Source organism: Oncorhynchus mykiss, chromosome 7, assembly GCF_013265735.2.
Source record: "Oncorhynchus mykiss isolate Arlee chromosome 7, USDA_OmykA_1.1, whole genome shotgun sequence".
Taxonomy (NCBI): domain Eukaryota; kingdom Metazoa; phylum Chordata; class Actinopteri; order Salmoniformes; family Salmonidae; genus Oncorhynchus; species Oncorhynchus mykiss.
In genome coordinates, this window is record NC_048571.1 from 34,659,615 (window position 1) to 34,677,114 (window position 17,500).

The 17,500-nt window shown below is 46.6% G+C and overlaps 1 protein-coding gene across 2 annotated transcripts in view; it reads left to right on the forward strand.

Moving 5' to 3' along the window:
* LOC110517647 (protocadherin-9) overlaps nt 1-17,500 on the forward strand; it is a 521,577-nt gene that overhangs the window by 127,639 nt on the left and 376,438 nt on the right. The gene's annotated exons all lie outside the window — the stretch shown is intronic.

Genomic DNA, 17,500 nt, shown 5'->3' on the forward strand with positions numbered 1-17,500 from the left:
TCAGCCTGATTGATTGGTGTTGGAGAATAGCTTACTGCTCAGCCTGATTGATTGGTGTTATAGAATAGCTTACTGCTCAGCCTGATTGATTGGTGTTGGAGAATAGCTTACTGCTCAGCCTGATTGGTTGGTGTTGGGAATAGCTTACTGCTCAGCCTGATTGATTGATTGGTGTTGGGAATAGCTTACTGCTCAGCCTGATTGATTGATGTTGGAGAATAGCTTACTGCTCAGCCTGATTGATTGGTGTTGGAGAATAGCTTACTGTTCAGCCTGATTGATTGGTGTTGGAGAATATCTTACTGCTCAGCCTGATTGATTGGTGTTATAGAATAGCTTACTGCTCAGCTTGATTGATTGATTGATTGATTGATTGGTGTTGGAGAATATCTTACTGCTCAGCCTGATTGATTGGTGTTATAGAATAGCTTACTGCTCAGCCTGATTGATTGGTGTTATAGAATAGCTTACTGCTCAGCTTGATTGGTTGGTGTTGGAGAATAGCTTACTGCTCAGCCTGATTGATTGGTGTTATAGAATATCTTACTGCTCAGCCTGATTGATTGGTGTTATAGAATAGCTTACTGCTCAGCCTGATTGATTGGTGTTATAGAATAGCTTACTGCTCAGCCTGATTGATTGGTGTTATAGAATAGCTTACTGCTCAGCCTGATTGATTGGTGTTATAGAATAGCTTACTGCTCAGCCTGATTGATTGGTGTTGGAGAATATCTTACTGCTCAGCTTGATTGATTGATTGATTAGTGTTGGAGAATAGCTTACTGCTCAGCTTGATTGATTGATTGATTGGTGTTATAGAATAGCTTACTGCTCAGCCTGATTGATTGGTGTTGGAGAATATCTTACTGCTCAGCCTGATTGATTGGTGTTGGAGAATAGCTTACTGCTCAGCCTGATTGATTGGTGTTGGAGAATAGCTTACTGCTCAGCCTGATTGATTGGTGTTGGAGAATAGCTTACTGCTCAGCCTGATTGATTGGTGTTGGAGAATAGCTTACTGCTCAGCCTGATTGATTGATTGATTGGTGTTGGAGAATAGCTTACTGCTCAGCCTGATTGATTGGTGTTGGAGAATAGCTTACTGCTCAGCCTGATTGATTGATTGATTGGTGCTGGACAATAGCTTACTGCTCAGCCTGATTGATTGGTGTTGGAGAATAGCTTACTGCTCAGCTTGATTGATTGGTGTTGGAGAATAGCTTACTGCTCAGCTTGATTGATTGGTGTTGGAGAATAGCTTACTGCTCAGCTTGATTGATTCGTGTTGGAGAATAGCTTACTGCTCAGCCTGATTGATTGGTTGATTGGTGTTGGAGAATATCTTACTGCTCAGCCTGATTGATTGATTGATTGGTGTTATAGAATAGCTTAACTGCTCAGCTTGATTGGTTGATTGATTGGTGTTGGAGAATAGCTTACTGCTCATCCTGATTGATTGGTGTTGGAGAATAGCTTACTGCTCAGCCTGATTGATTGAAGTACTTATTGTTGTTTACTCTTATAGTGGAATAATGAGAATCTGTGACACACAGAGTTGAGTATTTCTTATGTTCATTGGAGCAAATGTCACTACGGTGTGACTGAATGGGTGAATGAAACAGTTTAATACGTCTAGTTTTGTTTTCCAAACTCGTTGTCAGATCAATATGTAGAGAAAATGTTCAGAAAGTCAATGACCGCCTGCTGTGTTCCCTTAGACTACACACCAGACGAACAACAAGCAACAAAAACACCTAAACACACACTACTGTGTTCCCTTACACTACACACCACACTAGCACCACGAAAGAAAACACCTACACACACCCTCTAACAAGCTCGTCTGCGCCTGTCGGCCTCCTCAGGGCTTTGCGTGGGTGGCGGGAAAGATCCTGCTCTCTGATTGGTTGGCAGCGTGATGCTGCCTGCTACACTGCTACAGTGGCAAGGAAGAGAAGGTGAACCCTTTGGAATTACCTGGATTTCTGCATAAATTGGTCATAAAATGTGATCTGATCTTCATCTACTGTAAGTCACAACAATAGGACAAACATAGTGAGCTTAAACTAATAACACAGACATTATTGTAATTTTCTGTCTAATTTGAATACATAATTTAAACATTCACAGTGTAGGTTGGAAAAAGTATGTGAACCCCCTAGGCTAATGACTTCTCCAAAAGCTAATTGGAGTCAGGAGTCAGGAGCTAACCTGGAGTCCAATCAATGAGACGAGATTGGAGATGTTGGTTAGGGCTGCCTTGCCCTATAAAAAACACTCACAACATTTGAGTTTGCTATTCACAAGAAGCATTGCCTGATGGGAACCAGGCCTCGAACAAAAGAGATCTCAGAAGACCTCAGACTAAGAATTGTTGACTTGCATAACGCTGGAAAGGGTTACAAAAGTATCTCTAAAAGACTCGATGTTCATCAGTCCACGGTAAGACACATTGTCTATATCCCTCCCTCCCTCCCTCCCTCCCTCCCTCCCTCCCTCCCTGTCCCTCCCTCCCTATCCCTCCCTCCCTCCCTGTCCACTGGCTATCCCTCCCTCCCTCCATGTCCCTCCCTCCCTCCCTCCCTCCCTCCCTGTCCCTCCCTCCCTATCCCTCCCTCCCTCCATGTCCCTCCCTCCCTCCCTCCCTATCCCTCCCTCCCTCCATGTCCCTCCCTCCCTCCCTATCCCTCCCTCCCTCCCTGTCCCTCCCTCCCTCCCTCCCTATCCCTCCCTCCCTCCATGTCCCTCCCTCCCTCCCTCCCTATCCCTCCCTCCCTCCCTGTCCACTGGCTATCCCTCCCTCCCTCCATGTCCCTCCCTCCCTCCCTCCCTGTCCCTCCCTCCCTGTCCAGTGGGTTGTGCCTTAAGACTCTAGACATGTGTCATGTCTGCTGTATCCTTGTCACTCTACCCCGCCCTTACTCCTACTTCCTCAGATGGCCCCTCGATCGCCTTCCCTCTCTTCATCATCAACCCTCCCTCACCTCTTACCCTCCCTCTGCCTCGCAGTCCTTAAGACTATTGTCATATCCACTGTATCGCTGTCTGTTTCCCTCCACAACCACCTACTCACCCATCCCTCGTCCCTCAGGCCTCATTTCCTGGCCACCCCGGGACGGTAAAGAAGCAGGACGCCGCTGTCGGCCTGCTGATACTCTTGCTGCATTATTTTCCGTGTCACTGCCCTCCAGATCTAGCAGGATGATGGAAGTGTGGAGAGGACCCAGGCTGTCCAAAACGGAAAGCACTCCTCTCTCTCTCTCTTGTCCTCCAGAGTGATTGGCCGCGACCAGCCTTGCGCCAAATGTCACGATGCATAAAATAGAGTTGTAGACCAAAGAGAGAGAGAGATTCTAAGATATGGGCCCGCAGGCTTTCTGCAGTGTAGGATGAGAGAGAGAGAGGAGGGTGACTACACACAGGATCTCTGATATGGGCCCTCAGGCTGTCTGCAGTGTAGGATGAGAGAGAGAGAGAGAGAGAGAGAGAGAGAGAGACAGAGAGAGAGAGACAGAGAGAGAGAATATACAGTATCTCTGATAGGGGCACACAGGCACTTTGCAGTATCACTTTGTATAGTCTGTTGACCCAGTCCTACAGTGGAGGAGGCTGTCTCCCTGACTTGACCCAGTCCTACAGTAGTTATAGAGGAGACTGTCTCCCTGACTTGACCCAGTCCTACAGTAGAGAAGACTGACTCCCTGACTTGACCCAGTCCTACAGTAGAGGAGACTGTCTCCCTGACTTGACCCAGTCCTACAGTAGAGGAGACTGACTCCCTGACTTGACCCAGTCCTACAGTAGTTATAGTGGAGGAGACTGTCTCCCTGACTTGACCCAGTCCTACAGTAGTTATAGTAGAGGAGACTGTCTCCCTGACTTGACCCAGTCCTACAGTAGAGGAGAGTGTCTCCCTGACTTGACCCAGTCCTACAGTAGCGGAGACTGTCTCCCTGACTTGACCCAGTCCTACAGTAGTTACAGTAGAGGAGACTGTCACCCTGACTTGACCCAGTCCTACAGTAGAGGATACTGTCTCCCTGACTTGACCCAGTCCTACAGTAGTTATAGAGGAGACTGTCTCCCTGACTTGACCCAGTCCTACAGTAGTTATAGTAGAGGAGACTGTCTCCCTGACTTGACCCAGTCCTACAGTAGTTATAGTATAGGAGACTCTCTCCCTGACTTGACCTAGTCCTACAGTAGTTATAGAGGAGACTGTCTCCCTGACTTGACCCAGTCCTACAGTAGTTATAGTAGAGGAGACTGTCTCCCTGACTTGACCCAGTCCTATAGTAGTTATAGTAGAGGAGACTGTCTCCCTGACTTGACCCAGTCCAATGAGACTTCATTCAGCTGTCCTCCTCTCATCGTTTGGCTGAATCAATGAGACTTCATTCAGCTGTCCTCCTCTCATCGTTTGGCTGACTCAATGAGACTTCATTCAGCTGTCCTCCTCTCATCGTTTGGCTGACTCAATGAGACTTCATCCAGCTGTCCTCCTCTCATCGTTTGTTGGTTTATAAAACAGTGGTCTGTTTGCTGTCAGACTCCTTGGGAAAGACCAAAACATATTTCTCTCTTACGACAAAGCACTATCTTACAGGACCCAAGGTTCATGTACTCTTTGAAATCTTTGTACCATTTTGTCTAGCCTGCTTGGAGTCCGAGATGGGCAGGGTTTGCACTTTTGAGATTATTCTATTGGTTCCGTTGAAATGATTTTGAGTTGTATTTGAACCCAGGTCTGATCCTCACACCTGACCCACTGTTCTCAGTCCAAAATGGCCTCTTAAATTTATAGTACTACAGAAAACCTCTCTCTCTCTCTCTCTCTCTCTCTCTCTCTCTCTCTCTCTCTCTCTCTCTCTCTCACTGTCTGTCTCTGTCTCTCTCTCTTTCTCTCTCTCTCTCTCTCTCTCTCTCTCTCTCTCTTTCTCTCTGTCTCTCTCTCTCTCTCTCTATCTCTGTCTCTCTGTCTCTCTGTCTCTCTGTCTCTCTGTCTCTCTCTCTCTGTGTCTCTCTCTCTCTCTCTCTCTCTCTCTCTGTCTCTCTCTCTCTCTCTCACTCTCTCTCTCTCTCTCTCTCACTGTCTCTCTGTCTCTCTATCTTGCTCCCTCTCTCTCTCTCACTCTCTTTCTCTCTATCTTTCTCTCTCTCCCTCTCTGTCCTCTCTCTCTCTCTCTCTCTCCATCCCTCCCCCTCCCTCCCATTGGTCAAGGAGTAGTAATGTTGGATCATTCCCCTCCTCTGTCAGTAGGAGTGAGTCGGTCAGGGAGTAGTAATGTTGGATCATTCCCCCTCCTCTGTCAGTAGGAGTGAGTCGGTCAGGGAGTAGTAATGTTGGATCATTTCCCCTCCTCTGTCAGTAGGAGTGAGTCGGTCAGGGAGTAGTAATGTTGGATCAGTTCCCCTCCTCTGTCAGTAGGAGTGAGTCGGTCAGGGAGTAGTAATGTTGGATCATTCCCCCTCCTCTGTCAGTAGGAGTGAGTCGGTCAGGGAGTAGTAATGTTGGATCATTTCCCCTCCTCTGTCAGTAGGAGTGAGTCGGTCAGGGAGTAGTAATGTTGGATCATTTCCCCTCCTCTGTCAGTAGGAGTGAGTCGGTCGGGGAGTAGTAATGTTGGATCATTTCCCCTCCTCTGTCAGTAGGAGTGAGTCGGTCAGGGAGTAGTAATGTTGGATCATTCTCCCTCCTCTGTCAGTAGGAGTGAGTCGGTCAGGGAGTAGTAATGTTGGATCATTCCCCCTCCTCTGTCAGTAGGAGTGAGTCGGTCGGGGAGTAGTAATGTTGGATCATTCCCCCTCCTCTGTCAGTAGGAGTGAGTCGGTCAGGGAGTAGTAATGTTGGATCATTCCCCCTCCTCTGTCAGTAGGAGTGAGTCGGTCGGGGAGTAGTAATGTTGGATAATTTCCCCTCCTCTGTCAGTAGGAGTGAGTCGGTCAGGGCGTAGTAATGTTGGATCATTTCCCCTCCTCTGTCAGTAGGAGTGAGTCGGTCGGGGAGTAGTAATGTTGGATCATTTCCCCTCCTCTGTCAGTAGGAGTGAGTCGGTCGGGGAGTAGTAATGTTGGATCATTTCCCCTCTGTCAGTAGGAGTGAGTCGGTCAGGGAGTAGTAATGTTGGATCATTTCCCCTCTGTCAGTAGGAGTGAGTCGGTCAGGGAGTAGTAATGTTGGATCATTCTCCCTCCTCTGTCAGTAGGAGTGAGTCGGTCAAGGAGTAGTAATGTTGGATCATTTCCCCTCCTCTGTCAGTAGGAGTGAGTCAGTCGGGGAGTAGTAATGTTGGATCATTTCCCCTCCTCTGTCAGTAGGAGTGAGTCGGTCAGGGAGTAGTAATGTTGGATCATTCCCCCTCCTCTGTCAGTAGGAGTGAGTCGGTCAGGGAGTAGTAATGTTGGATCATTTCCCCTCCTCTGTCAGTAGGAGTGAGTCGGTCAGGGAGTAGTAATGTTGGATCATTCCCCCTCCTCTGTCAGTAGGAGTGAGTCGGTCAGGGAGTAGTAATGTTGGATCATTCCCCCTCCTCTGTCAGTAGGAGTGAGTCGGTCAGGGAGTAGTAATGTTGGATCATTCCCCCTCCTCTGTCAGTAGGAGTGAGTCGGTCAGGGAGTAGTAATGTTGGATCATTTCCCTCCTCTGTCAGTAGGAGTGAGTCGGTCAGGGAGTAGTAATGTTGGATCATTCCCCCTCCTCTGTCAGTAGGAGTGAGTCGGTCAGGGAGTAGTAATGTTGGATCATTCCCCCTCCTCTGTCAGTAGGAGTGAGTCGGTCAGGGAGTAGTAATGTTGGATCATTCCCCCTCCTCTGTCAGTAGGAGTGAGTCGGTCAGGGAGTAGTAATGTTGGATCAGTTCCCCTCCTCTGTCAGTAGGAGTGAGTCGGTCAGGGAGTAGTAATGTTGGATCATTCCCCCTCCTCTGTCAGTAGGAGTGAGTCGGTCAGGGAGTAGTAATGTTGGATCATTTCCCCTCCTCTGTCAGTAGGAGTGAGTCGGTCAGGGAGTAGTAATGTTGGATCATTCTCCCTCCTCTGTCAGTAGGAGTGAGTCGGTCAGGGAGTAGTAATGTTGGATCATTCCCCCTCCTCTGTCAGTAGGAGTGAGTCGGTCAGGGAGTAGTAATGTTGGATCATTTCCCCTCTGTCAGTAGGAGTGAGTCGGTCAAGGAGTAGTAATGTTGGATCATTCCCCCTCCTCTGTCAGTAGGAGTGAGTCGGTCAGGGAGTAGTAATGTTGGATCATTTCCCCTCCTCTGTCAGTAGGAGTGAGTCGGTCAGGGAGTAGTAATGTTGGATCATTCTCCCTCCTCTGTCAGTAGGAGTGAGTCGGTCGGGGAGTAGTAATGTTGGATCATTCCCCCTCCTCTGTCAGTAGGAGTGAGTCGGTCAGGGAGTAGTAATGTTGGATCATTCCCCCTCCTCTGTCAGTAGGAGTGAGTCGGTCAGGGAGTAGTAATGTTGGATCATTCCCCCTCCTCTGTCAGTAGGAGTGAGTCGGTCAGGGAGTAGTAATGTTGGATCATTCCCCCTCCTCTGTCAGTAGGAGTGAGTCGGTCAGGGAGTAGTAATGTTGGATCATTCCCCCTCCTCTGTCAGTAGGAGTGAGTCGGTCGGGGAGTAGTAATGTTGGATCATTTCCCCTCCTCTGTCAGTAGGAGTGAGTCGGTCGGGGAGTAGTAATGTTGGATCATTCCCCCTCCTCTGTCAGTAGGAGTGAGTCGGTCAGGGAGTAGTAATGTTGGATCATTTCCCCTCCTCTGTCAGTAGGAGTGAGTCGGTCAGGGAGTAGTAATGTTGGATCATTTCCCCTCCTCTGTCAGTAGGAGTGAGTCGGTCAGGGAGTAGTAATGTTGGATCATTCCCCCTCCTCTGTCAGTAGGAGTGAGTCGGTCAGGGAGTAGTAATGTTGGATCATTCCCCCTCCTCTGTCAGTAGGAGTGAGTCGGTCAGGGAGTAGTAATGTTGGATCATTTCCCCTCCTCTGTCAGTAGGAGTGAGTCGGTCAGGGAGTAGTAATGTTGGATCAGTTCCCCTCCTCTGTCAGTAGGAGTGAGTCGGTCAGGGAGTAGTAATGTTGGATCATTCCCCCTCCTCTGTCAGTAGGAGTGAGTCGGTCAGGGAGTAGTAATGTTGGATCATTCTCCCTCCTCTGTCAGTAGGAGTGAGTCGGTCGGGGAGTAGTAATGTTGGATCATTCCCCCTCCTCTGTCAGTAGGAGTGAGTCGGTCGGGGAGTAGTAATGTTGGATCATTCTCCCTCCTCTGTCAGTAGGAGTGAGTCGGTCAGGGAGTAGTAATGTTGGATCATTTCCCCTCCTCTGTCAGTAGGAGTGAGTCGGTCGGGGAGTAGTAATGTTGGATCATTCCCCCTCCTCTGTCAGTAGGAGTGAGTCGGTCAGGGAGTAGTAATGTTGGATCAGTTCCCCTCCTCTGTCAGTAGGAGTGAGTCGGTCAGGGAGTAGTAATGTTGGATCATTCCCCCTCCTCTGTCAGTAGGAGTGAGTCGGTCAGGGAGTAGTAATGTTGGATCATTTCCCCTCCTCTGTCAGTAGGAGTGAGTCGGTCAGGGAGTAGTAATGTTGGATCATTTCCCCTCCTCTGTCAGTAGGAGTGAGTCGGTCAGGGAGTAGTAATGTTGGATCATTTCCCCTCCTCTGTCAGTAGGAGTGAGTCGGTCGGGGAGTAGTAATGTTGCCAAGGGGAAGAACAGAGAACTGATGTGGGGAGTCACAGCTGGATGGAATTGATGTTGGATGGAAGACATGTTTCCCCACTCGTCTAGAGAACAGACACACGTGTGTGTGTGTTTGTGCGTGCGTGTGTGTCGCCCATATCAGTTAGCTGACTGTGAATTCACATACACACAGGCACACACACACACACACACACACACGCACACGCGCACATAGTTGGCAGTGGAAATAGCCACGGCACAAAATGAAATGTGGTCATAGTATTGATCTATTGATGCAGTCCTTTAGAAGCCTCCAGACTGAGCAGAATCAACTCAGAGTGTGTGTGGGGAGACATATTGTCATTACTGGAAAATACATCAATGTATCCCCATTCTCCCAAACCCAAATGATCTCTCTCCAGCCAAGCTCTCAGGCTGTCCCAAATGGCACCCTATTCCCTTTATAGTGCACTACTTTAGACCAGAGCCCTATAGAACCCTATTCCCTATATAGTGCACTACTTTAGACCAGAGCCCTATAGAACCCTATTCCCTATATAGTGCACTACTTTAGACCAGGGCCCTGGATATTTGGTACACAGGCTTTAATTCCTGAATGTTTCTACTAGACTAGAATATGAGCTTCACATTTCTTGTACAAGAGTTGAATCAATATAATTATTTTAATCTCACAAAGACATGGCGGTTGGAACCAAAAAAATCTCTAATTTGGTCTCCGGTCTAATGTCCATTGCTCGTGGTTCTTGGACAACAGCAAGTCTCTTCTTATTATTGGTGTCCTTTAGTAGTGGTTTCTTTGCAGCAATTCAACCATGAAGGTCTGATTCACTCAGTCTCCTCTAAACAGTTGAGATGTGTCTGTTACTTGAACTCTGTGAAGCTTTTATTTTGGGCTGCAATTTCTGAGGGGCAGTTAAAACTCTAATGAACTTATCCTCAGCAGCAGAGGGAACTCTAATGAACTTATCCTCTGCAGCAGAGGGAACTCTACTGAACTTATCCTCTGCAGCAGAGGGAACTCTACTGAACTTATCCTCTGCTGCAGAGGGAACTCTACTGAACTTATCCTCTGCAGCAGAGGGAACTCTAATGAACTTATCCTCAGCAGCAGAGGGAACTCTAATGAACTTATCCTCTGCAGCAGAGGGAACTCTACTGAACTTATCCTCTGCAGCAGAGGGAACTCTACTGAACTTATCCTCTGCTGCAGAGGGAACTCTACTGAACTTATCCTCTGCAGCAGAGGGAACTCTAATGAACTTATCCTCTGCAGCAGAGGGAACTCTAATGAACTTATCCTCTGCAGCAGAGGGAACTCTACTGAACTTATCCTCTGCTGCAGAGGGAACTCTACTGAACTTATCCTCTGCAGCAGAGGGAACTCTAATGAACTTATCCTCTGCAGCAGAGGGAACTCTACTGAACTTATCCTCTGCTGCAGAGGGAACTCTAATAAACTTATCCTCTGCAGCAGAGGGAACTCTAATGAACTTATCCTCTGTAGCAGAGGGAACTCTAATGAACTTATCCTCTGCAGCAGAGGGAACTCTAATGGACTTATCCTCTGCAGCAGAGGGAACTCTAATGAACTTATCCTCTGTAGCAGAGGGAACTCTAATGAACTTATCCTCTGCAGCAGAGGGAACTCTAATGGACTTATCCTCTGCAGCAGAGGGAACTCTGTCACATTCTGACCTTTATTTCCTTTGTATTGTATTTATTTAGTATGGTCAGGGCGTGAGTTGGGTGGGCAGTCTATGTTTGTTTTTCTATGATTTGGGTATTTCTATGTTTCGGCCTAGTATGGTTCTCAATCAGAGGCAGGTGTCATTAGTTGTCTCTGATTGAGAATCATACTTAGGTAGCCTGGGTTTCACTGTGTGTTTGTGGGTGATTGTTCCTGTCTTTGTACCAGATAGGGCTGTTTTGAGTTCTCACGTTTCTTGTTTTCGTTAGTTTATTCATGTGTAGTGTTTTCATTAAAAAACCATGAATAACCACCACGCTGCGTTTTGGTCCACCTCTCCTTCAACTAAAGAGAACCGTTACAAACTCTACTGAACTTTTCCTCTGCGGCAGAGGTAACTCTGGGTCTTCCTTTCCTGTGGTGGTCCTCATGAGAGACAGTTTCATCATAGAGCTTGATGTTTTGCGACTGCACTTGAAGAAACTTTCAAAGTTCTTGAAATGTTCCGTATTGACTGACCTTCATGTCTTATAGTATTGATGGACTGACCTTCATGTCTTATAGTAATGATGGACTGACCTTCATGTCTTATAGTAATGATGGACTGTCCTTCATGTCTTATAGTAATGATGGACTGACCTTCATGTCTTAAAGTAATGATGGACTGTCCTTCATGTCTTATAGTAATGATGGACTGACCTTCATGTCTTAAAGTAATGATGGACTGACCTTCATGTCTTAAAGTAATGATGGACTGACCTTCATGTCTTATAGTAATGATGGACTGACCTTCATGTCTTAAAGTAATGATGGACTGACCTTCATGTCTTATAGTAATGATGGACTGACCTTCATGTCTTATAGTAATGATGGACTGACCTTCATGTCTTAAAGTAATGATGGACTGACCTTCATGTCTTATAGTAATGATGGACTGACCTTCATGTCTTATAGTAATGATGGACTGACCTTCATGTCTTATAGTAATGATGGACTGACCTTCATGTCTTAAAATAATGATGGACTGTCGTTTCTCTTCATGTCTTAAAGTAATGATGGACTGTCGTTTCTCTTCATGTGTTATAGTAATGATGGACTGTCGTTTCTCTTTGCTTATTTGAGCTGTTCTTGCCACAATATGGACTTGGTCTTTAACCAAATAAGTCTATCTTCTCTATACCACCCCTACCTTGTCACAACACAACTGATTGGCTCAAAACGCATTAAGAATTACACAAATTAACTTTTAACAAGGCACACCTGTTAATTAAAACACATTCCAGGTGACTACCTCATGAAGCTGGTTGAGAGAATGCCATGAGTGTGCAAAAGCTGTTATCAAGGCCAAGGCTGGCTACTTTGATGAATCTCAAATGTAAAATATATGATGACTTAACACTGCTTTTTTTAAAACACTACATGATTCCTAACCATTTAATAGTGTTGATGTCTTCACTATTCAGTGTATAAAATAGTGCAAAAATAAAGACAAATGAGTGGGTGTGTCCCAAACTTTTGACTGATGTCATTTGGAACGCATATTTAAAGTGTCACCTTTCATTGGATCTGACAAGAACAAGATGTATCCTATGTGTTTCCTAACTCAATGTTGTCTCATTTCCCTCGCGCTATTCCATACGAGCCCGAGGCAAATACAATTAGGATGTTTACACACGGGGGCAAATGTATTATTGTGGTAGAGCCGGACGGACCTGGCATGTGAATGAGACCGGTGTCGTCAGACGGTCTGTAACACTCGATTGGACAATCTGAGGTCATGTGAATGAGACCGGTGTCGTCAGACTGTCTGTAACACTCGATTGGACAATCTCAGGTCATGTGACTGAGGCTGGTGTCGTCAGACTGTCTGCTGTAACGTAACACTCGATTGGACAATCTGAGGTCATGTGAATGAGACCGGTGTCGTCAGACTGTCTGTAACACTCGATTGGACAATCTCAGGTCATGTGACTGAGACTGGTGTCGTCAGACGGTCTGTAACACTCGATTGGACAATCTCAGGTCATGTGACTGAGACTGGTGTCGTCAGACTGTATGCTGTAACGTAATCCTCGATTGGACAATCTGAGGTCATGTGACTGAGACTGGTGTCGTCAGACTGTCTGCTGTAACGTAACACTCGATTGGACAATCTGAGGTCATGTGACTGAGACTGGTGTCGTCAGACTGTCTGCTGTAACGTAACACTCTATTGGACAATCTGAGGTCATGTGACTGAGACTGGTGTCGTCAGACTGTCTGCTGTAACGTAACACTCTATTGGACAATCTGAGGTCATTTGACTGAGACTGGTGTCGTCAGACTGTCTGCTGTAACGTAACACTCTATTGGACAATCTGAGGTCATGTGACTGAGACTGGTGTCGTCAGACTGTCTGCTGTAACGTAACACTCTATTGGACAATCTGAGGTCATGTGACTGAGACTGGTGTCGTCAGACTGTCTGCTGTAACGTAACACTCGATTGGACAATCTGAGGTCATTTGACTGAGAACGTGGTTGGAATATATTTCCCCAAATACCTTTCTCTCTCTCTCTGTGTGTGTGTGTGTGTGTGTGTGTGTGTGTGTGTGTGTGTGTGTGTGTGTGTGTGTGTGTGTGTGTGTGTGTGTGTGTGTGTGTATCAATGGAGAAAGGTGATATCAGCATCCAGCTAGAGGTACACTCTTAGAACCAAGGGTTCCAAAAGGGTTCTTAGGCTGTCCCTTGTTCGTTCCCAGTAGAGCCCTTGTTGGTTCCAAGTAGAACCCTTGTTGGTTCCAAGTAGAACCCTTGTTGGTTCCAAGTAGAACCCTTGTTGGTGCCAGGTAGAATCCTTGTTTGTTCTAGGTGGAACCCATGTTGGTTCCAGGTGGAACCCATGTTGGTTCCAGGTAGAACCCTTGTTGGTTCCAGGTAGAACCATTGTTGGTTCCATGTTGAACCAGGTAGAACCCTTGTTGGTTCCATGTAAAACCCTTGTTGGTTCCAGTTAGAACCCTTGTTGATTCCATGTAGAACCAGGTAGAACCCTTGTTGGTTCCAAGTAGAACCCTTGTTGGTTCCAGGTAGAACCCTTCCTGGTTCCAGGTAGAACCCGTGTTGGTTCCAGGTAGAACCCGAGTTGGTTCCAGGAAGAACCCTTGTTGGGTCCAGGTAGAACCCTTGTTGGTTCCAGGTAGAACCCTTGTTGGTTCCAGGTAGAACCATTGTTGGTTCCATGTTGAACCAGGTAGAACCCTTGTTGGTTCCATGTAAAACCCTTGTTGGTTCCAGTTAGAACCCTTGTTGGTTCCATGTAGAACCAGGTAGAACCCTTGTTGGTTCCAGGTAGAACCCTTGTTGGGTCCAGGTAGAACCCTTGTTGGGTCCAGGTAGAACCCGTGTTGGGTCCAGGTAGAACCCTTGTTGGGTCCAGGTAGAACCCGTGTTGGGTCCAGGTAGAACCCTTGTTGGATCCAGGTAGAACCCGTGTTGGGTCCAGGTAGAACCCTTGTTGGGTCCAGGTAGAACCAGGTAGAACCCTTGTTTGTTCCAGGTAGAACCCTTGTTGGGTCCAGGTAGAACCTGTGTTGGGTCCAGGTAGAACCTGTGTTGGGTCCAGGTAGAACCCTTGTTGGGTCCAGGTAGAACCCGTGTTGGGTCCAGGTAGAACCCTTGTTGGGTCCAGGTAGAACCAGGTAGAACCCGTGCTGGTTCCAGGTAGAACCCTTGTTGGGTCCAGGTAGAACCCTTGTTGGGTCCAGGTAGAACCCTTGTTGGGTCCTGCAGGTTCATTGAGAACAGCACAGTACCTTATATTCTATACAGTGTGCTACTGTTGACCAGGACTCATAGAGAATATCCTCTATACAGTGTGCTACTGTTGACCAGGACTCATAGAGAATATCCTCTATACAGTGTGCTACTGTTGACCAGGACTCATAGAGAATATCCTCTATACAGTGTGTTACTATTAACCAGAACTCATAGAGAATATCCTCTATACAGTGTGCTACTGTTGACCAGAACTCATAGAGAATATCCTCTATACAGTGTGCTACTGTTGACCAGGACTCATAGAGAATATCCTCTATACAGTGTGCTACTGTTGACCAGGACTCATAGAGAATATCTTCTATACAGTGTGCTACTGTTAACCAGGACTCATAGAGAATATCTGCTATACAGTGTGCTACTGTTGACCAGGACTCATAGAGAATATCCTCTATACAGTGTGCTACTGTTGACCAGGACTCATAGAGAATATCCTCTATACAGTGTGCTACTGTTGACCAGGACTCATAGAGAATATCCTCTATACAGTGTGCTACTGTTAACCAGGACTCATAGAGAATATCCTCTATACAGTGTGCTACTGTTGACCAGGACTCATAGAGAATATCCTCTATACAGTGTGCTACTGTTGACCAGGACTCATAGAGAATATCTTCTATACAGTGTGCTACTGTTGACCAGGACTCATAGAGAATATCCTCTATACAGTGTGCTACTGTTGACCAGGACTCATAGAGAATATCTTCTATACAGTCAGTATCTGGTGTGACCATCATTTACCTCATGAAAACCAGTCAGTATCTGGTGTGACCATCATTTACCTCATGAAAACCAGTCAGTATCTGGTGTGACCACCATTTACCTCATGAAAACCAGTCAGTATCTGGTGTGACCATCATTTACCTCATGAAAACCAGTCAGTATCTGGTGTGACCACCATTTACCTCATGAAAACCAGTCAGTGTCTGGTGTGACCACCATTTACCTCATGAAAACCAGTCAGTATCTGGTGTGACCCCCATTTACCTCATGAAAACCAGTCAGTATCTGGTGTGACCACCATTTACCTCATGAAAACCAGTCAGTATCTGGTGTGACCACCATTTACCTCATGAAAACCAGTCAGTATCTGGTGTGACCCCCATTTACCTCATGCAGCGTGACACATCTCCTTCACACAGAGTTGATCAGGCTGTTGATTGTGGCCTGTTGGAACGTTGTCCCACTCCTCTTTAATGACTGTGTGAAGTCGCTGGATAATGGTGGGAACTGGAACACTCTGTCATACACGTCGATCCAGAGCATTCCAAACATGCTCAATGGGTGACATGTCTGGTGAGTATGCAGGCCATGGAAGAACTGGGACATTTTCAGTTTCCAGGAATTGTGTACAGATCCTAGTGACATGGGGCCGTGCATTATCATGCTGAGACATGAGGTGATGGCGGCGGATGAATGGCACGACAACGGGGCCTCAGGATCTCGCCACGGTATCTCTGTGTGCATTCAAATTGACGTTGACATCAGCAAACCGCTCACCCACACATGACGCCATACACATGATCTGAGGCCAGTTGGACGTTTTGCCAAATTCTCTAAAAGGACGTTGGGAGGTGACTTATGGTGGGAGGTGACTTATGGTGGGAGGTGACTTATGGTGGGAGGTGACTTATGGTGGGAGGTGACTTATGGTTGGAGGTGACTTATGGTTGGAGGTGACTTATGGTTGGAGGTGACTTATGGTTGGAGAGGACTTATGGTTGGAGAGGACTTATGGTTGGAGGTGACTTATGGTGGGAGGTGACTTATGGTTGGAGGTGACTTATGGTTGGAGGTGACTTATGGTAGATAAATGCACATTAAATCCTCTGGCAACAGCTCTGGTGGACATTCCTGCAGTCGACATGCCTCTTGCAACGCTCCCTCAACACTCGAGACATCTGTGGCATTGTGTTGTGTGACAAAACTGCACATTTTTTTTAGAGAGAGTGGCCTTTTATTGTCTCCCAGCACAAGGTGCACCTGTGTAATGATCTCGCCGTCAGCTTCAGGACGTTGCCACATCTGTCAGGTGGATGGATTACTCACTAACAGGGATGGAAAACATCAGTTTGTTTTGTATATGTGCGTATGAAACATTTCTGGGATGTTTTTATTTCAGCTCGTGAAACATGGAACCAAAAGACTTTACATGTTGTGTTTATATTCTGTATTCAGTGTAAAGACGCAGCTCATCAGTATAAGTGCATACGGCCTTGGGCCTATTGGGAATAGTGGGTGCTTTGTAGCAGGATCTGTAGCGAATGCTGTCAAATATAGTAAATCGACACGCCACGTAAATATACTAATGAGTGGAATTACAGTTTCGTTTCCATGTATCTCATATAGTCATCAGAATCTCCGAGTTAGTTCTCAGGGATCTGAGGAAATAATCGTCCGATTGTTTGTTTTAGAATCCTTGTGACAGGCTGGTGGTTCCTCACGTACTGCAGTCTGAGGGGGAAATTACACGGTTCAGACCACATGATGTTTACATCTACTAAATGTCTTACAATCACTCTTCCCTTGTTCCTTTTACTCGCGGAGGTCAACCGCTAGTTATATTCATCTCTGAAATGATCAGGGGGCCGAGTTATCAAGGAGGCGCACAACACTAGGTCTTTTGTATTGCGCAGCCTTGTGACAGACGTGATGGGTTTTCTCACACATACAGTAGTAGCCTGAGGGATCCGATGGAATGAAACAGCCAACTGTCTGACTGGAGTAGACAGGCAGTATGTGTCATGATGTGCTTTTCGGGCTCAATGGTTGGCTGAGGGTGACGTGGGAGGAGACCGGGAGGTATTCCAGTGACACATTAAGATTCTAGAATCTGCAACCCTTCTAGAACACACATAGAGAGACCTACAGTGGCCCGGAGGGTCAAACTGTTCTGGCCCACTATAGAGACCTGCTTTTAGATAGTTTCTACTTTACATTTCTACTTCAGTTTTTTTTTAAAGTTTTCTTTAGTCTGCTTCGTATCAAGCCCAGGTGAGAGCCGTTTGCAACCCAAAATGACTCCCTGTTGCCAAGTGCACTACTTTTGACCAGGGAATAGAATTGTATTTGTGACACAACCTATGATTTCCATGAAAAGATCAAGGTCAATACAATGATCTGAAACTACTGTAGCTGCTTTCAGAGACACCGTGTGCTGCATTCCCCAAGGTGACTGGCTTTGATCCAAAATTACTAGCAGCAACCCTCCCTGATCTCAATGTGGTTTGTTCCCAAGTGTTTGTCCCTCCCTCCCAGTTCTCCGCTCTGTCTCTGTCTCTGTCTCTGAAACAGAGGCTGG